Source organism: Columba livia, chromosome 24, assembly GCF_036013475.1.
Source record: "Columba livia isolate bColLiv1 breed racing homer chromosome 24, bColLiv1.pat.W.v2, whole genome shotgun sequence".
Lineage (NCBI taxonomy): Eukaryota > Metazoa > Chordata > Aves > Columbiformes > Columbidae > Columba > Columba livia.
The window spans coordinates 3,093,743-3,114,595 of NC_088625.1; the positions used below are offsets into that span (position 1 = coordinate 3,093,743).

Here is a 20,853-nt window from a genome sequence, read left to right on the forward strand (position 1 = left end):
CCAAATCCTGCCGAAGAGGTCCTGGCGCTTGTTGGTTCGCTTTCTTTTTCCTTAGTATGGCCAGTTATGCTTGCTCTCCTAGCCAGGAGGGTTGTAAGTCTGCACCAGGTGCCTCCCACCTCCATTGTGTTAGTGCGAGATCAGGAAAGGTGGTTTCACTCAGTCCCAGGACTTGTTTACGCGTGGACAGGCTGCTTGCACAGCCTGTTAGCAATACAAAGCCTCCCCCTCGGGTTAAACCTCAAATTTATGCAATCTAGTCTTGAAACAATGCTGTTTCAATCAGAAAATGTTAACTTATTTCATACTTTTAAGTGAGGTTTGAGTTTTCATCTCAAGCTCTGTTCTTGGGGTCAGCCCTGTTGAACGAAAGGAACTGGAATACTTCCACCCAGGATCTTTTGGATAGAAACGTTACACGTGTGTTGCATTTTGGTGGCTGGCTGCGAGCACTTTCTAATGTTTTTTAGGGATGCTTTATTGTATCATTAGCATTTTCATGCCTTCATTTTGCTGGCAGTAGGTAACGTGAAAAATCCTTCCTCGTAACTATGCCACTTGGTGACCGCAGAGGTTAAAAACCTGCTTGCTGGTGTGTATTTATTCCTTCAGTGGTGGCATTGCAAAGCAGTTACCCTGCTCTCTGCCTTTGGCACAGGCCCGGGGGTGCAGTTGTGCGTAATCTGAAGTTTTGCCATGGATGGTGCGTGTTGCTGTGCACCTGGCCGCTCACATGAGAGCCGTGGTATGTGCTTCGTCTTAACCACAGCCTAGCAGCTACATTTGCATTGCAAAAGCAAAATATGAAATGGCCCATTTGATAGGCCCTCGGAAATGTTTTCAATGAGAGGCATAGTTGAAACTGTTCCATGAGCTTGATTTGATGCGTTTTGGTTTTCATTTCTATCTGTGAAGCACTGTAAATATCATTCGTAATCTGCATTAATGCTTCTCTGGTGATACCAGTGATCCAGAGCATCTGGATCAATGATACCACTGTTTTCTGATGTAACGGGTGAGTAAGAAAAGCCAGCCATAAGCATGCAGAAGTTCTGAGTTGTGAGCTTTAATTTAAAAGAATTTTTAGTTGTTGTGATGAAGATTTTCAGAGCCTGTTGTAACTGTTGATAACTGTAGATGTGTGGTCTGGAACAATAGCTCAGAGACCTGTGAACCGCTTTGTGTCGGTATGTGCTGTGTCAGATGCCAACAATCCAAACGAGTTAGGAACATCGGTGGGTCCTGGGCTCCTTGTCTAAGTAGACAATAAATCATGGAGATGTTGCACAGCATTCCGTAAAATGGGGAAGAAGTGTAACTAATAAACAAAAGAGGATGCAAGAAATACGTGAATTACAGTTATGGCAGGGCAAAATAATGTGATTTATTGTGCTTGTGTGTGCTACAACCTACACCTGTGATACTGTCAAACCTGACAGTTTAATTGGGATGAGCTGGGACCCACATGACTCACTGCTGCTAAAACCTTGGGGCACCAGAAGTGGGTTTGTTAGTTCCATATAGAGGAGAGTGCAAATGTAGTAATGTGTAAGGAGGTGATCCCTATCTATCCATCGCTGATTCGCGTGACTTTGAGATTCTGGGATGAAAGATAAGCAGAGCATCCCCAAGTAGTTGAGCCTTTCCCTCGTTATTAGACGCCATCATCTCTTTTGTGGTTTTAGTTCTTCCTTATTTTGACTGGCTGTCACTGCGTGATTTTTGCAAGGCTTGTTTGTTGCTCTTCCCAAGCCGAGTATTTTTCATTATGTCTAAGTAAAAACAAATGGTGGGCTGCATATGGGAATGCAGCTTGAGAAAACTGGAGATCAAAGAAAGGTCTTGACTCAGTGCTGAGCATCCCTGCTGCATTTCCCCTTTCACTGCCTCCCACCACGCTTATGATTTGAAGCTCACTGCCTTTATTTTTTCGTTTTAACATCTTGGGGTTTTTGTTTTTAAAAAAGGAGAATGTTTTCCCATCTGAAACTTTCTATATTTCTTGTTCATCAGTCCTTGCTCTTGCTAATTTTCCAGAAAACTTTAATGGCTCTTCACGATGCCAGGAAATCTTTCAACTTGAATGAAGAGCGCAGAGCCCTGGTATCCAGTTCAGCCAAGCAGGAAAGGACTGATCAGAATTGCTCCAGCCCTTGCCAGTTAGAGGTTGCAGTTCTGTGTCCAGAGGGCTCGTCTGCCCTTTTAATGCTGGATCTGAAGGTCACTCGGCCCTGGTCACCTCATCAGCAAGTTCACCAGTGCGTTCAGCAAAAAACCCTCGCCCAAAGGATGAGGGGAGGAATATGGCGAGGTGTCACCTCCGCCTGAGCAGGTTTTTTAGTTTCAGCTTTTAAGAGCTGGTGCATATTTATTTGTCATCAAGAGTATGAATTTTCTTCTCCTGAATGAGGACTTTTTGAGCCACGTGCCTTGTTACATATGTACTTTTTTCCCCCACTATTATTGAAGAAGGGGATTTTTCCTGGCTTAGAACTGCTGGGGTTTTGGGGGGGATTTTTTTGGACAGGGAATGTCAATAGGATGCCTCAGCCTCTGCTGAGAGAAGCCGTGGAGAGCAGCTATGTCGATAGCTAATTCAGAGGTTTGTTTTGTATTATACAGGCTGGCCTGGCTGCGCCTTGAGATGTTTATGCGAGATAACACTGTATCTTTCCCTCTTTATGTTCTGCTTCTCTTAAATATTTTTCTTGGAGTGAAATGATAAATATTTAAGACAATCAGTTGCCTTTGGAGATTTCTTCTGAGCTTTATATATTTGTTTTGAGAAGATACTGATGCCATTGCCAAACAGCACTTTAGTCTGTTTACAAAATAAACTGGGACCACAACAAAGAAGTGGGAAAGAAAAAAAAGGTGGGGAAAGGAAGAGTGAGAGACAATATGTTTCTGTTCCTGAGAGCTGCTTTGCATTTCTATGGCACCTTTCCTCCCAGGTTTCAGGGCACATCAGGAGCATTCCTCGTGCCTCGTGCTGGATTTGGGAGGTGAGTGAGGCAATTCCTGCCACCCTTTAGAGAATGAGTCTCCTGGATGTACATAACCCAGGGAGAAAGGCAAATTCTTTCTGGGTTGTGGGAGCCAGACAGGCCACTATTGTCTATTTAGAGAGCTTGTTATATAGGAGTTATATATGAGTTTGGACTGGGCCATCTGGATTGTTACTACAGATAGATTATCTAATTTTTCAGAATCCTTAACAAACTAAACCAGCAAGTGTTTTGCCATCAAGAAAAAAAGCATCAGCGTAAAAATACAACTAGTTTTATTAACGTCAATTAACGTCTTCATTTCAGTGGATAGAGCTTGGAATTCAGTTAGGATTGAGATATCGAGTGTGATATCTTGCCTCTGTTGAAGCCAGTAGGAGCGTTGGCATTGACAAATGCAGCCAGGCTTTTTCCCCAAAAGTAGATGTTAGTGGTAAGAGCAAGAGTCTTCATCCACATAACTCCAGTAGTAAATCTGGCATCTTCGAGAGGACTCTGGAGGAGGAGAGAAGCAGATTCTGTCTTTATTCCTCCTCTATATTCCTCCTCACGTTTTCAGAGAATAAGTATAGTTTTTCCTGGCAATGAATATGTTGACTCGTTTTGGCTGATAACTGATCATTCTGTGACGTGCATGACATGTTTTGTATTCTGACATCTCGAACTCCTGTTCATTAGAGATGTGAAGAATTTTGATTTCCTACAGTATTTTATGGCTGGATTTGTTTGTTGGTTTTCTAGCAGAATTGATAAGCAGGAAGCTAGCTCAATAATGTGGTGTCAGGTGCGATGCTGCATGCGTTGTGCATGGTTAGCATCCCATACAAGTGACTCAGAGATCTTATTGAGGGTCAGTAATATCTGGGGGGGGATGTTTCCTGCTATCCCCAAGGTAAGACAATCCCCAAATACCAAAATAAACTTGATAGGGATTCTTTAGTTGGGCACATTTTGTACACATGCACAGCACTGTACATCCAAGTGAATTCTAGACTGAAAGATATGCATACAGAATCACTGAGATCAGATTTTTAATGAACCATTCATTTAGACTGTTTAGCAGAAAAATTACCGTCCTCTGAGGTGGTTTGGCTGAAATAGTTATTGAATACTCAAAATGCTTGCAAACAGCAGTATAAATTTGCAATATTCTGTAGCCTTTATCCAAAGAATTGGACATTTTTTCACCCCTTTGAAATTATTACCATTCAGCCACCCCTGTGTAGAGCACTGTGTTTGCTTATACAAGGCAATGAAGAAGATTAGAAGTGGAACTGAATAAATCGATTTTCAAAGCCCTGAACCTCTTAATGTTTGCAAAATAGTGTACACAGTCTCTGGGACTATGCACATGTAAAGTTCAAGTAGATATAAATACAAGCAGAGCAGAATATAGCTTTCTATCCCAGCCTGTCTCTTTGATGGTCAAATCCTCCCAGATGAGTGCGCAGGCTGCTGAATGGAATTCTTCCAGCTATTGCGCTTATTTCTCCTTGCGTGCAAATGTGATGCTGTGCTGGGGATGGAGTAAAATCGCTCTTTTGACTGCTCGCTCTTTAATCCCCCCCTTTAGAGTCTCACAACTGTTCCTGGAGCTGTGCTGCCATGAAGCATCTGTGAAATGAAGTGACTCGTTGGGTCAATCACATGGCTGTTTTCTTGGAGAGAGCACATTTCAGGCGAGCGCGTTCCAGCTGCCGTGACCTCGGTGAGAAGGGAACTGGGACTGTGTAGCAACTGCTCACCTGTGGGCACATTTTCTCTCTCTAGGCCACTTGTGCCCAATTTTCTTCAAGTTCACAGGCTTGCATTTTTATTTTGGTGTAATCTGAGACAGATACCCCAGCTGTGGGACGGGTGTTGCACCATCAGCTTTAGTTTTCCAGGTAGTTCTGGGTGCTGGCGTGGGAGGTGAATTGCCTGAGCTTGCTCTGGTAATGAGACCAGAGATTGAGATGAGTTATTAAAGCATGGAAGCAGCAGCCCTGCAACACTGAGGAGACTTAGCACTTGCTGTGCACTTCTGTGACTTACTAAACAAATGCTTAATAACTCTCTGTAACAACTGGACACTCACTTGGATATTTTTCCTATGGAGAAATGACCCTGGGTTTGGGAAACTGGTGTGAATTAGGACATGCTTGTGTTATACCCACCCCATGAGGACAGAACAGCCCCTGCCTTGTTTTCAGTGTAGTGCTGCTCCCCATTATCTTTAATGCAAATTACATTGTGTAATAACTTGTATATTTATGACTGTGTGTGGCCAGATCTGCCTGTTTCTATTAATGTCTCTGCATTGCCTGAAGTGAGTGAATATAGCAGATTGGATCAGGCCTGAGGTCTTGGTACACAAGCTGGACAAGTATCCTGCAAGAAGTGCACAGTATCTTGCATTTTAAATCTTTTAATCTCTGTTAGAGAGTGGCTTAACCCCTGATACAGGAGCTAGAACACCGAGTTGGTGTAATGATGGCAACCATGGGAATTTTTAATATCCAAATATTGGATATAGGTTGGCATAACATTGGCTGCTGTAACCCTGAGCAGGTAGAATGAAGTCGAGAAGCAATTCAGTTTGGAAAAAGGGTAAGTTGAAGGCTGATTGCTAGATAGGTGCCTGAAAACAGCAATGGAGGGAATCTGGAGGTGGATGGATGAGATGTGTGAGTTCGTAGAAGGGTGGTAAGAACTGTGCACAAGAGATGCAGCGAGTTCCACAGCAGACGTGAGGTTCTGTTCCAGCTTTGTGTGCCTACAGGGCACAGCAATAAAGGGGCGAGTAAAGTTCTTTTGTGGCAAATGTCTGCAGGAGCGAGCTGATGCTGGGCTCACCCTGTGGACCAGCAGATTAACTTAAGTGTTCCAGACTTGCTCTGCAGCCAGCAAAGGCCACTCTGGCCCTTGGGTCTAAAATCCCAGATAAGGGGAGGCAGCATCCCATGGAGAGCCTGATCGCTTCTGGGGCTGCGGGGACAAGCTGGAGGGAAAAAACACTGGAAGGAAGGGAAAGGTTGAGGGTGGCTTCAGGCAATGGTTAGGAAAGAGAAAGTGTGAGAAATAAGCAGGGAATTTAGCTAAAAGGTTCCTTGGCTGATTGATTTAACTTACACTGGAGAGAAACTGGCCTTAGGTCAAGTCTGCAATGCTTTTATGTGATTGCTCTCCGTCTGAGCATCCTGGAACGGCACTTGGGCCAAGCGTTTTAACAAGAAAGGCATAAGAAATGTCCCTTCAAAGGACAGTTCTCAAATATATGCTTTTCATGCTGGTTCAGAAGCTGTAGGTCTGCTTTACTCACTGGGCTGCTATGTCAGCAGGTGCGTAGGAAATGCACCTCCTTGCACCTGGAAATTTGTTTGAAAATGTTGCATTGTGAGTTGTGGCCCTTTTTGGGGCTCTTTTATGGTATGGAAACTCTCAGGCTGTGTCCTTGGAGCAGAGCCATGTGTTATCAGCTTCTTGAAAATACAAGTTGATTAAATATGTAGGTCAGAAAACAGAAAGCACATCCCAGTTTATTTTATAGATGAGAGTTTTGTTGCCTAAAGTTAAATGACTGGAGCTGCTGCTGATTTTTTTAAGGTGGTATAATAACAGCCTTGTTCTCAGCTCAGGGATTAAACAGGGTCATCAGGTTTTGCTACCCAAAGGGTTTTTTTGGTGGCATTAATAAATAAAAATACCTGTGAGGCAATCAGGCTATGTGTGAGGATTGCTGTGACACACAAATAGCCAACAAGGAGCAAAGTCTTCAGAGTAGAATCCACCTCTGCCCATAAATGGGCTAAACATATAAACACACATGCATCTCAAACCAAAAATTAAGCCAGGTAGTTGTTGCCCCCAACTACCTACAGGTAGTTGTTGCCCCCAAGTCTTCCTTATGGCTCTATTTCTCTTCTCATCTTCTAGTCCCCAAAGAACGGGACAAGGAGCTGTTCCTGTCTGTCCCTCGGCCTGTTTGGTGCTGATTGTCCCCCCGGGTTATTAGATTGTGTGTCTTCTGGGGATAGCTATTTTTTTTTATCATCAGATTCTGTGACTTAGCATCATAATTAGCTATTAGACATATATACACCAGTCAAGAGCTGCTTTTGCTCTTTTCTATTTTAAGCCTGCTTATACTAAGAGTCTTTTTTTTCTCATTTTCAGGGGACTTTTGCATGGTTCTTCTGACAAGTGCAAGATAGCCGGTGGGAACGAGACCCGTAATTAATCCCCTGAATGCACAGCGCAAGCAGGAATGGCTCTTGGACAGAGAAGCTCTTCAGTTGCTGCAAGGTATCTGACAAGACAGCAAACACTGTTAGAGTGGTGGGGTTTGTGATATCAATGCAAAAAGAGACTCCCTTGGATGCTGCAAAATTTGGGCGCCTTGTTTTGTCACGAAAGTGTTAAAAGCAGTGGAAAGCACAGAGTGAGGATGGTTGTCCTTGTAAATTAAGTTCTTCTTTTATGTAACGCTACTTGGTTTATTGCACAGGAAATATCTTTGTTTCTTAGCTCTCTAGCTACTATAGTACCTGCCATTTATTGCAATTTACTTCAGAGGCTGTTTTTCTGAGGGCCTTGTGTTCTTGGATCAGATACAACACCCTTTGATTCCTGTTGTGCTTTTGTCTTTGCTTGGCTCTAAACATGTTGTTCCCTGAACTGGGCCCAGGTTCTCCCCTCCCGTGCCGCAGCCTCACAAATTGAGACTCGCTCTGAATTTCTCTGTGCTGCTGCTTTTGGTTCCTCTGCACCAGCTGCTCTTTCCTTGGTTTTATGGCACCTCTTGCACCAGCATCTCAGCCTCCAAACAAAACCAAACGCTGGGTTAATAAGAGTCTTCAATTAGCGCGCTTCCAGCAATGCGTGGGTACTGGGCAGAGGGGCTGTGTTCCAGTTTAAATGCCCACAGAGCTCCCATGTTAGGTGCTCGACATCCCATTAAGAATTATTTATTTCAGACTGTATTTAGCCTTAGCAGCCTGACGATATTCCGTATCGCTGCTCTGTTAATATTGCCGAGAGAGGAGAAAAATTATTAACCCTGTTTTGTAAATGGCCAAAGCCACATCGTCCGCCTGTAGTGGAGCAGGGCCTGTAATCCCTAATTCTAAATTCCCTATTAAAACCTTAATCCTTGGCCTATCCTTCTGCTTCGGACAGAGTTCGGCATGGATGGTGTATAATTTGTCTGAAGTGATGCACCTGCCACTATTTATTTTCCTTCTGTTCCTGTGTCAAAGTTGCTTTTTTCTTTCCTTTTTAATTTTTTTTTAATTGCCCTTTTGTTAAATTTATTTCCTGGAGTGATTAAAAACTGAGCTGCTTGCCTTTCGTGGGCCTCTGCTATAGTCTTGTGGGTCAAACACTTCAAGAAATTCCATGTAGACTAACAGCATCGTGGGACTGGTAAAGGTTGACGCCTGGACTGGTTAAAGGGGAAGAATTGCAGCATGTGCTTTCCAGCATTCACTGCATAGCGAGAACAAAAACATCTCCTGATTTGCCTGAGGATCTTAATATTTTTTGAAAACTTTAGTGGAAATACAGCTATTTCACAGAGAATATAGACAGAAAAGAACAGCAGGATGGGGGGGATTTGGAAGTAGGTCAGATGCATTGCAGAAAAAAAAGAATCGTTATTATGATTAGGAGAGATTAAGGAAGGCAAGAGCGAGCAGCATCAAAGGAATCCAATTTATCAAGCCATTTAAACAAGAGCATTCCTTGCAAGGCAACTTTTCCATACGGTACACCAGTCTGGAGCAAAATGAGGAGAATGTCCCATGCTATGTGTTTAATATCTGCTCTTCTGTATATTAATCCATGAATTCTTGAAGAGACCTTTTTTAAATTGTCATGAGGAACAAATGGTACAGAAACTCTTCCCCGCCCTTCCTTGCTTGAGTTCTTTTAGATTTTTCATTCTTAAAGCCATAATTATCCAGTTAGGTCTCTAGGAAAAGAAGGCACCCAGTGTAATAGCAGGGCCTGCTGACAGCAGTCACTCAATCACTTCTGCAGCACGGTGGATGCTTTACATACAATAAAGAGGTTCTCATCTCCAAGATTTCACATAAAAGGCAATATATAAATGTGAAGCTGTTTCATGGGAGGACATGAAGAAACTTTGCGATGACAAGTAGATTCTTTTGCTTTTCGCAACTTTTGGGCAACTGTAAGTCTGGGACATCTGACCAGCACGCTGGGACTTAGTCTCCTTTTCTCCCCTTTTTCTTTCTCGTTTTGATTAGCTGCGTTGTCCCACATGCAATAACAGCAAGGAAATTGATTTTGGTTTGGATGAGGCTTGCTTGCTTCGTTTGCATCAAGGCAGGAATGGACACTGAAAGCTTGAGCTCAGTAAAACAGAAACACATTCTTCTCCAGCACATTTTTATTGATGTACCGAACAATGGACCTAAGTGGTGAACACAGGCAATGATTTGCAAGAGACACACATCGTTTTGTGAGACAGACCCTGTGCTGCAGGAATTCGGTTATCACCTGAGAATCTTTGGCCTGTTTGTGCACAGCATCTTTTGCTGAGGTAAATAGCTGCATTTTCTTTGACTTCACACCAAGCAGAGTGTTCCTTATATATTTTTAACGCTGGTTTGAGTCTTCCAGACAGAAACCACAACCCCTGAGCTGTTTGAGCTCTGCCGTGTCAAATGTTTCTTAGCAGGAGCAAGCTGCATGATACATTTAAATGAGATGTGGATGTCTCTTTAACAGTGGGTTGATACTGGATGAACATCTTTCTGCACAGCCGAATGCCGCTGCCAGAGGCTGCGGGCTGGTTTGCAGCCTAAACCAAGCCCTGCAGAACTGCTGACTTGAGCCGAAGCATGTAGAAGGTTTGGCGTTTTAGAAGCTTTTAATTAACAGCATGTTTTATGCCGCTCGTTAGTTTCCTTTTCAGGAGGAATCGGTGTATGAAGCATGCTAAAACTTTAAAGTCATCACTACCCGTCCAGCTGAAGTTACAGCTGGTGTGTTCTCAGCCCTTCCAAGCCGAGATGTCAGGACTTTTCTGCTGCCTTTGCAGCAATCCTGACTTGGGTGAATGCTTTTATTGCTGACTGGCTGTCACATTGTCCCTCTGACAATGTCGCCTTTCAGGTCCAAGCACTGCTAGAACTCTGCTCTTTGTGCAGCACACGGCAGAGCTGTGATGGAAATAACCTGGCTCTCCTCTGTTTAGGCAGCAGGGCGAGAGTGTGGGGAAAATCTCACCCCCAGTCTTGATTCGGACCTTTTCCAAAGATTGGCTTAAACGTTGAAGCAAGATACTTATCTTTCTGTTTTGATGAAACTCCAGATCTTGATGGTTTTATGTATGTTAAACGCTTGCTACCACAGCTTTGACTGGTTTCACTTGGTCTAGAGTTTCTGAGTTCAGTACAACTATGCTAAATTATACCTGGTGAGATTTTAGTGTCTTATTGCTGCGTGGGTTTTGCCTAACAATACAAGGTAACTCAATATCAACAGTCTTCTGTTGCTGTGGTCCAGCACGCTGTGAAAATCTTTCAAGCACTGCTTTACATTATCCTTGTAGTGTTGGACATTGATCCAGTCTGATGGTATATGCGCTTGGAAAGAGAGAAAGAGCAGCAAAGTGGAAAGCACAGCTGCTTCTTATAAACTAGCACCCTAGAAACGCACTTCAATTATGTAGTGGAAAGGAAAAAGGAAAAATTAGGTTTTAATTGTCTGGATATTTAGACTTTGTTCCTAAATGTGCTACTGACTCCTGTGGCATCCTTCAAGTCCTTTTAACCGCCGCGTGCTTAAGATTTCCCATTTATAAAAACCACTGACGATGGTTTAAGTCTTAATTAATGTTGATGAAGAACATTGCTTTGCTTTGAGAGCTGCTGGAAGAACTTGCAAGTCTTGCCATTATTATTGTTGTTCCATCTTTAAGCTGTCAGATTATATAAATCTAGGCAGATGCCTTAAAGCATTGTGTGCAGAGCAAAGCTCTCTAAAGGAACAAATTCCCTTTCCTTTGTCTTGGAATAAAATGTTATAATTGTATGGGAAGATAGGACAGCTATTATTGAAAAGGAGGTATGAAAGGGTTGGAAAAAAGCTAAGGCAGCACTAGAAAAATAAGAGATGCGAGATAGCTCTTCCTCGAGACTGATAATGAAACGTGAACTATCCCCAAACTGGCCTCTTTAGAGCGTTTAATAAACACTTTGACATTAAGGGGCCTTTATGGCTGTGAGACAATGTTGTTTGCTTAATACCCTGGGCTCTGGAATGCAAATGTCATACCCAGGAGCCTGAGATAACAGTATTTTACATGCTTGTTGATGTGATTTATTTTTTAACCTGAAAATCTCAAAGGTATTTTAAAGGCATTGCTTAGACACCCAAAATAATTTGCTTTCCTCATCGCAGTCTTGCCTAAACTTTGTGCTTGGAAGTTGAAAACCTTGACTTTGGGAAATGTAGATCAAGGCTTCTATGGGGATTCCACAGGGTACTTTTAACCTAACATAAATGTGATGAAAAAATTATCCTGGTGGTTAACACAGCTATAAAAGAGAAGCATTAAAGTGTGTTGTCCAGAAATCCTGTAACATTGATGAATTACCTGTTCACATTCTCCTTTCCTGAATCCATCTCCAGAGCCTAATACAGAACTTTTTAGGATCTTTCTAAAGCAGCTACTGTTTGTTGCATTGCTCTACAAAATGCTGGGACATTATCTGCTGCATTTTGATGAAATTACTGGAACCGGAATCACTGGTAGTGCAATTATTCCTTATATAGATGCTTTAATTACAGCAGTGAGATGTTACGGGGTTAATTAATTGTTGCTTATTAAGTGTTTTGAGACTCCTGAATGAAAGATGCTACATATGTGCAAGGGATGATTTTTAGTTATTAACAGCAATGCTCCCAGCTATTTGCAGGGTAAAAACGATTTAGTTTCTTTGTGAAATGTTAAGTTTGCAGTCTAGTTGGACCCACGGCCTGTTTCAGGTTGCAAGTGATGCACAGTGCCAAATGTGGCTGTGTTCTGTTGGAACAGAAAAGAGCTGAAATGCAGCAGGTTCTAGAAACGGGAGGAGGGGATTGCATGGGAGGAGGTTCCTCAACTTTCAGTGAAATCGGTAGGAAATTAAAGAGCTCGCAGGAATATTGTGGTTCAGGCTCTAATTTCATAATCTTTAAGCTGTGGTTATTATTCAATAACGTCAATCTGCATGTGTGCAGCAATTGTGGTTCCATTACCTTCAGAGCAACCTTCTCCTTTTTAGGCTTCTTCCCCAATGTTTTCCCTATCAGCAGCAACCATAGGCTTGCCTGTGGGCACGGACGGTGGGTCTGTGTTGAAAACCGGGCTGCCTAAGTTCTGGTATTTACCCTGGCACTCGGGAAGCAGTGCTGTGTCTAGAGAGATAATCCATCAGTTCTCAAAATGTAATAACTCAGCATGTCAAAATATGAGCTGTTCAATTACTGGAATTCCTTCACTCATTTTGGAGAGATCTCTGTTCCCTTTTCTGCCTCTCAACATGGCCATTCTTTCTTGTCTTGAGGAGGAAACGTATTTACTGATGATGGAGGAGGAAGGTGTTTGCCTTGCTGGAGAGGTGTGGGACTGCCATGGCTTTATTTCCGGAAAATGAAGATAATTGTAAGCCGGCATCACTTTCTGAAGGTACAAGAACAAGGTGTGTATGGGTTCTGAGGAGGATTTAGCAGGTCTGATGAGATAAACTGCCCTGAGGATGGTCCGTTGCCGTTTCTCTGTGTGTGTACAGCAGCTGGTACCGCAAGGCTACGGCTGGGAATCCTGGATGCTTCTGCAAAACAGATGATGATCATAAAAATATCCCGCACCTCATTAAGCAAGTCAAGGAAAACTCCAACAAGGATGCAGATCTACAGTAATTATTGGCAAGGAAGCTGGGATTTCTGACTTCAAAAGCAGGTCTGAAAGAGTTAGGGCAAATCCCAGTGAAAAGCCTGCATACCTTGAGCTGCCCTGGAGTATGAAATATTGCCAGTGCTGTGGCAGACAGAGAGAAGTACATTTGTCTTGGTTACTGCTACAGCCCAGAAATGCACCATTTCCTGTGCTGTAATTGTTTTGACTCAGAAGAATTATTCTCCTTTCTGTGTTCTGGCTTTCTGGGACTCTGATCACCAAGGTATGCTGCTCGGCAGAGGGAGAATGGCTCGCTGCCCATCGTTGTGGGTGAAAAACTATTTCATTAAATCTTTCTGGACAGTGCCTTTCAATTTCTATTGCGCTGGGGATCTGGAATCTGAGCCAGTCAGTAAAACAGGCCTCTTGCTCTTGGAGGTGCCAGAAGCGATCTGCCCGTCTGCTGAGTGGAAATGATACAGTCCCGGCCAAGCTTTGTGTTCCAGGATTCAGCCCACGCCACTGATTTTATATATATATATATATATATATTTTCCCCATTGTGGTGGGGAAGATGGGTAGGTGCTGGGGGGTGCATGTGAGAAACCAAGAGAGCACACATCTTCAAAAGGCAGAAATAAGACAAAAATAAAAGACACAAAAGACAGAATGGCAAATTGTTTTTCTATGGATGAGTTATCACATAGCAATTTAAAAAAAATTGCGCTATCTGGTTTACTATTTTATCCACGAAACTATTCTTTCTCTTAATATTCAGCTGCTGTTCATGGGATTGACGTGATGGTAAAACCATCTGCAATACTATTAGCAGTCTCGGTATAAAAGAGATCCTTTAACAAGGTGTTAGGGTTGGCTGTTGTCTTCCTCCTGCCTCAGGCAGCCCCCCCTACCACTCTCTTTATTTTTGCTGCTTAGTCAGCAGGTTCTAAAGCAGATTCAAAGCAAAGATGAAAGCAGCCGGCTCTAAAAATGCTGATTTCTCCAAGTGCTGCACCCAGGGACAGACGCAGTACCAACATCTTCCTAACAGCAGACTTCAATCCGCTTCTAAGCGTAGACGTGTAAAAGGGAAAATAATTTACCAACAAGCTTAGAATAAAGAATACCCTCTTCACCTAAAGCAGGCAGCCTACAGAACAAAGAGGAAAAAAGGCAAAACCAGTCTTTTTTTCCTTTCCTGAATATAACTTTTTTTAGAAAAGCTTGGATAAATCAGCCTGGTATATTAACCTCTCATGGGTGATGGAGGGAGTGTCATCTGCAGCCTGCTTCTCATGTCTCCCTCTCTTAAACAGCAGTCTCCCTTTGCTCATACGTAATACAGTGGTGGGTGGGTTTTTGGGTTGGGTTTTTTTGTGTTTGCCTCTGTTTTGAGGCACCAGGTCGTTCTGATTTTGCCTTCCCTTTTGCAGGGTCTGGGCTGGCTGTGAAGGGCTAAGTGATGTGTAAAGAACACTCTCTCATCTCTCTTGCCTTCGGTGTGAGCTTGTCTGTGGTGCATCCCAGCTGAACAGGATGAAAGGATCCGTATTCAGCGCATAACACCTACAGCTCAAGCCAGAAAAAGAGCCCAGGAAAAAAACAAACAGCAAAACCCTCCTGCTTTGAAATTCCCTGATGTTGCTTACTTTCACAGCTGCTTCAAGGACCAAAGCTTTTAAAATCTTAGAGAAGACACTAAGAGCAGCTGATTCACCCAATAATGTTTCTTTAAACTGGTTTCATGTTTTCCACACAGAATCTTGGGGGTCAGCATTCTTCCTTGTTTCACAACCGGTGAAACAGAGACACAGAAAGGGCAGATGACATATTCAAGATCACATAATGAATCCTGAGAGTCTCAAGAACTACAAGATGAGGTCCTGATTTTGAGCTAATGGATAGAATCCTAAATTCACAGTATTTCCCAGAACTGTCCTGCTGTGGGAAGCCCAGCCCGTACGACTTTATTTAGTAGAGTCTTTGATTTTTCCTTTTTTTCCCAAGGAAGATGAATCCAGGAGATCCCGTGAACCTTTTGGGGTTGTCAGAGCACTTTTTGTAAGAGTAAAGACTTGTCTCACTGCCTCCCTTCTGTTTGACCGTGACCTGCGAAGGACTCCGGAGCACCAAGAGAGGACGTGAGACCGTGACACATGGCTTAGGGTGCGATAAACCAGCCCTTGCTCTGGGCCTCTGAAAAACTGCAGAGACTGTCGGAAACACAGAGAGGGGTGGTCTGCAAGTAAGAAAAGAGGGGGCTGACATGAGGGGAGAGAACGAGAAGGGAAGACAGCAAGAAGAATTTGTGAGCACGCGAGGTTCAAAGACATTCCTTGGCTTCTTCTGCCTCCTGTGCCGGCTTGGCCAGAGCTGGGGCAGTGAGGACCTCACTTAATCCGCGCTTCCCTTTCCTCTTGCACTGGGAATGGAAGAGTTGTGTGTGACCCTGCTCTCCCCCTCTTTCCCTCTCCATTTCCTTTCCCAGCAGCTCTCTCTGGGATACGCAGCCATCTGGCTGTTTATTGCAGCGTGAGCTGAACTCTTAGATGGATCCTTTGGAATTTGGTCCTGGTTTAACAATTTCTCTCTCGCTCCTTTGCGTTTTCTATACGTCTCATTTGTGCCCCTGGAGCCACTATTGCATGAGTGCACTCTGGCCTTTTATATCCCACGTATTTTCATGTTTCCTCTTCTCCCCAGAGCTTCTCCACATTCCTCTTTGGTTTCTATTATTTTTATTCAATTTTTTCTCACGTTTCTCTGCTTCCTGTTAGCACAGGGAGCACCATCCCGCTCTGAAAGAGTTGACTGAGCGTAGGCATCAGCCTCCCTCCTGCTCTAATCCCATCCGTCCTGGGTCAGGACACTGACCTCAGGGGCATTGCTGGAGGCGGAAAGGGAAGATGCAAACGGTTCCAGAGGAAGTTCAGCCTTGAAGTTCAGAATAATGAGCAAAAATCCTTAGCCTCTGTCGCTTTATGCGACGAGTAAAATGCACAGTACAGTCTGCTTAATCCCTTCACTTCTAGGAGCAAGCAAAGATGCTGGTAAAGAGACAGGGAAACAAAAAGGAGCAGCTTCCATTAAAAAACTATCCTATATTGGTAAGAGAGCATGAGGTACTGAGATTATAATGATAGTCTCTCCTGGGTACTTTCATACTTCTTTTTCCTTCCAGGATATCTCATAAGATAATGTTAACCACGCAGCTGCTGCAAATAGATTTCTTGGTGGACTTCTCATGAAAGAACAGATTGATGCTGTGAAATGAAATCCTCATTTGTGTCTGGTGGTGAGATAAACTAGGAATATTAGAGCACTATTGTTCTAGGCTCTTTGACTATTTAAGATTTTTTTCCTTTTTATTTCAGTCCTCTTGCTATACCAGTGAACTTCCCATAGTTGTTTGCTTGTGCTGGGTGCCGTGGGGGCAGGACTGAAGATAAAGCTGATGCTTCTTGTACCATCACAAGTGTAGTATGTGAGGGATGGATGGTGTGCTGGGATCTGTGCCGAGGGGCTGAATGGCCACTGACAGCTTCACAGTGGCAAAGGATGTGGACCCGGAATAATTAGACAACTGTGTCTCATTGCAGCTCATGACAGCTTCCAGATGCTGCTGTAAGTGATTCCAGATGTGTTCTTCAGGACCTCTGGTTGTCGAGAGCACCCGTGCACTGGGAGGGTGAGCTACATCCTCTTCCAGGGATGCATGTGGCATCTCTGTCTTTTCATTTTACACTCACGTGGTGGGGATGAGGTCAGCAGCATTCAAAGGTACACTCAAAGGACAAAGCCTTTCACGTGTCCCTCCAGTAACTGTGTCCTTTCCAGAGCTCACAGATGTGCACAGCTGTGCAGCTGACCAGGGCATGAAGGATTGTCTCTGTCTGTTGCTGGTAAAACTGTATTTTTCCCTATGCACTATAACTTCAGGGCCTGCTGTCTCCCATGGTGGAAGAGGGAGCCATGCAGACCCAAAGGAACCATCCAGATTATCTTGTCTGAGGGCACAGGGCAGGGAATTTCTCTTGGTTATTCTCATGTCTGGCCTGATACCTCCCCCTGCTGTTCCTTCCAGCTCCATCCCAGCTCTTGTTCATTCCTGATGAATATTTCATAGTGGTTCAGCTATAGAAACCCCAAACTTGGGAGCAAGAAGGCTCTTTGGGCGCTGACTGCAAGCATTTCTCAGTTTCCCCATCTTTAGGAAAATACAACCTCTCCATCCCCCTCCCGGAGCTGGGTTTTAAGAGATTGCTTTGCTAAGCTTTGCACATTTGATTTGTGTTCAAAATGATGGTTGATGCACTCAGTCCCAGCGTCATTAAAAGCCACCTTTTGTCCTTCCCGGTATGAACACTTCCAGGATGAGATTGGTTTATATTTTAGTATTTTTAAAGTAATAAATATAATGATATGGGAAAATACAGGAAGGACGGAGAGTAACAGAAGAAGTGATTTTCATGCTTGTTCAAGCCACTTCACTGTACTATGCAAACCATCTGGTATGAAACAGGCGGGCAGTTTTACCTAACTGTATTATCTCTGACTTCGGCACAGGAGCTGGTAGGGCAGGAAAAGTGTTCTATTGCCTGTGGATGTGCCCCGGAGAAACAGAATTACATTAGATTGTAAAATCTTGGTGAAAGGGACAGGTTTTTTAATTGCACGGTGATTCAGCATCCAGCACAAGTGGTGCTCATCCAGCTGGGTGCCATCCTATTGAAAGTAGCTATTGCTTTCCAAAATAAAAATAGCTGTAATAGTAATAAGAGTGGGAAAGATGGACAAATGCTAGGTAGAAGAGGGCACGCAGTGGTGATTTTGCCCATTATGGTAGGGAAGTTCAGCCTGAATTCTTCAGCAAAGCTCAGGGACATTTTTGTCTTATTTTCCCAGGTTTCCTTGTCTTGCCATAATGCTCTTGTCTCATGTTGCAGAAGCAAGAGGTTGTGCTTGTGCGCTGGCTCTGCTCAGGAGCATTGCCATCTGCTGGTCTTCTCTCACAAAGGCAAATTGCAAGCCTGGTTTTAGTTGGGCAGCTCGGCTCAGCCTGTCCCGGCTGGCACGTGAGCTGCTGGCAACCCCGGCAGGGCAGAAGCACCTTTGCTGGCTCCAGGCTGGACATTTTAAAATGCCTTTCAAGTGATGAGTGTATGTTTTATAGGTGATTCACCCTGCTCTAAGAGTTTGCAAAATTATATGTATATTCTTTTTAAATAAACTTTTGTAAATGCATTAAAGCCAAAATAATTAGTAGAAGTTGTAACGTTAGAAATCAAATGCAAACAGTCTTATTAAATCAGCGCTTAGATGCGAACGATGAACGCATTCAAGTCAGATGTAAAACTTTCATTTTATAGTGGCACAGCTCAGCAGATGGGTGAATCCTCCGTTTCATCGAATGAAGGCTTTATGGATGCTTTCCTGAAGATGCTGTTTCACCCCAAAATCACCAGCCAGAGCAGATCAAGGACATCTGCATTGCACCATCTGGATAACTTTATGGTACTTGCTTTAACTCTATCAATGCATTGCTGTTGCTTAGTGGGGAGGGTGATTTGAATAATGGGAAAACAAGGCTGGGCTAGCATTCAGATTATGTGGGTTATACTGGAGAAAGTGAATGGTATGTAGCCCTGCCTATGTACATTTGTTTAGAAACACAGTTATACTGCTGTAACAGAAGAGTGCAGTTTCACTTACAATAAATCAGCTGTAATGGTTTGGGTTTTTTAGCTGCAAATGTATTGCTTCAAACTGTCCCATTCCACACAAACTGTACATCACACTGTGCCCATCCACAGTTTTACAGCGGTTTTAGGAAACTTATGCTTCAATGGAAATCAAAGAGAGCTGATGAACAACCTGTGGACAGAGTTGAAGACTTTTAGACTCTGAGACACATGGGTGTGATTCATGAGCCTATTCATGTCTCTGATGAAGAACTATCCAGGAATATGGATATGCAAGATACTCCTGATATTCCTTAGAGTATAAGGCTGGTAGTGACTTAGGAGCAGAAGAAAGGAGAGACCTAGAATTGGTTTCTAAATCAAGCATGAAAAACTCATCCCAGGCTCATTCCCTTGTCTTCTTTCCCCCTATTTTATATAGCAAGCAACAAAGTCTGTATCTAACACAGTTACTGTGAGCCCTTTGCACCTTCAGAGTTTCAATAACTTCCTTGAGCAGAAGGATGCAGATGGTAGCTATGATTTTATTTGGTCCAGCTGGTGAACCTGTCCTTGGCTTGTCAGGAGACAAGAGAAAATGCTCTATTTCAACGAGTAGAGATCCTGCAGGGAAGGACTATGACACAAGACATCTGGTTGCATTTGGAGCACAGCCCTGAAAACCTCTATTATTTCCCTAGACAAATCTCATCCCTTGTCTTTGCCTCCAATTCTCCACATTTAAAGAAAATGATGGTGTATAATCTGTGGATACTGGGAGAGTGAATCCACTAGTAGGACACTCAAATCCTGCGGTAACGTGCTCAGAGAAAAGTCAACCACTACAGAAAGTGATGAATAACACTGGCCAATATAAACCATTTCTTGGATGTGGTACAAGACACTTTTAATGACTCATGGTCTCGTGCAGTGTAAAATAACACCATATTTTCTGACAGAACAATAGTTTGATATTGCGTCATGCATCAAGTGCTCACAGACTTAGGCACAAGAAAGGCGGTTTTATGTTTTATGCACGTATGCTCTGCAGCTTTCTGCCCCCCCGCTTCATAAAGACTTAAGGGAGGTTTATTCTAACTTTGCAGCAAAGCCAGTGTTTCTTCCTGAAGATTAGTAATTAGATCCTGTGGCAGCACTTAGATATTTTGATGATGGGTCCTTTAAAAGCATCTTAGATTAGATAGTCAGATAGGAATGCATGATAATAACCCGAGCAGACGGGGCCATGTGCTGAGTTACTTGTTATCACTTCAGTCCATTTTGAATTGTGCAAACACGCCGACACTAAAAAGGGAAAAAAGTAAGGTGGGCTTCTTAAAAATAATACTATTTTATTATTTTCTCTCCGTAATTTATTATATATGTATGTTAGTGTAGAAGGAATGCATCATTTTATCCTTGCCTGTCTTTTGCTGGTTTTCTTAAAAAAAAATGAAGCTTGGAATACTCTGAAAGTCTAAATTACTAGTGTTTTTTTCTAATGGGCCCGATGTGGAACACCAGCTCTGGCGGCAGTGAGCGGGCCATGCTTCAGTTGGAGCTCTGCTGCCTGCAGACACAACAGTGGGCACATCCAGGGGGGAACCTGATCCCAGAAAGGCACCGCGGGATGCCATTCACAGTTATGATTAGAAATGTCCCAGGAATGCGAGTGCGCAGCCCCCCAGCCAGTGCCAGCGCGGGCTCCGGCTCGCTCAGAAGTGGCCAGATGGTATTGTCTTTTTTTCCCAGTGATTTTGATTCGATAAGGTCGTCTTTTCCACACGTTCAGCGGTAACAGCTCATTCTCTGTCTGGCCGCAGAGGACCTGGGAGAGGAGGAACATCTGACTCGAAGCTTTTCTGTGGAATCGTTTCGGGACTTACTGCCAACACAACCCAGTAACTTTTCAGTCTCCGTATTTCCACTCCCGTCTATTTCCAGACTCTGCAACTGGCCTCTGGCAACTAAAGAATCTCTACAAGAAGCTTTCTCTTGCTACGTAGTATATGTAAAGCTTTGAGGTCATTGTACAAAGACATAACACCACTGGAGCACTAATAATATCAGTACTACGATTACATTAGCCAGCAAGTTACTGTCTAGCTCTTGTCAGTTATCTCCAGTTAGGCTTTTTTTTCTCCCCAACATGCAAGTGTTGTGATTTGTCCGACATGATTAGCTTGGAGTTGCATTCACAAGGAGCCTTAACCCAGCCTTGTATTAATTTTTTATATATATGTGTGTATATATTTTTTTTTGAGCATTTTTTAAA

The 20,853-nt window shown here is 43.3% G+C and overlaps 1 long non-coding RNA gene across 8 annotated transcripts in view; it reads left to right on the forward strand.

The window, feature by feature from the left end:
* Positions 1-20,853, forward strand: part of LOC110364501 (uncharacterized) — a 30,278-nt gene that overhangs the window by 418 nt on the left and 9,007 nt on the right. For 4 of the 8 annotated variants that reach the window (XR_010467901.1, XR_010467899.1, XR_010467896.1 and 1 more), the window contains exons 2-6: positions 4,582-4,716; positions 7,164-7,292; positions 12,566-12,700; positions 14,331-16,585; positions 18,267-18,411. This is a non-coding gene — a long non-coding RNA (uncharacterized LOC110364501). Of the gene's footprint in view, positions 1-4,581; positions 4,717-7,163; positions 7,293-12,565; positions 12,701-14,330; positions 16,586-18,266; positions 18,412-18,710; positions 20,054-20,330; positions 20,849-20,853 lie in introns of those variants that run through there. The other 4 variants (XR_010467903.1, XR_010467898.1, XR_010467897.1 and 1 more) reach the window with 4 other exon arrangements.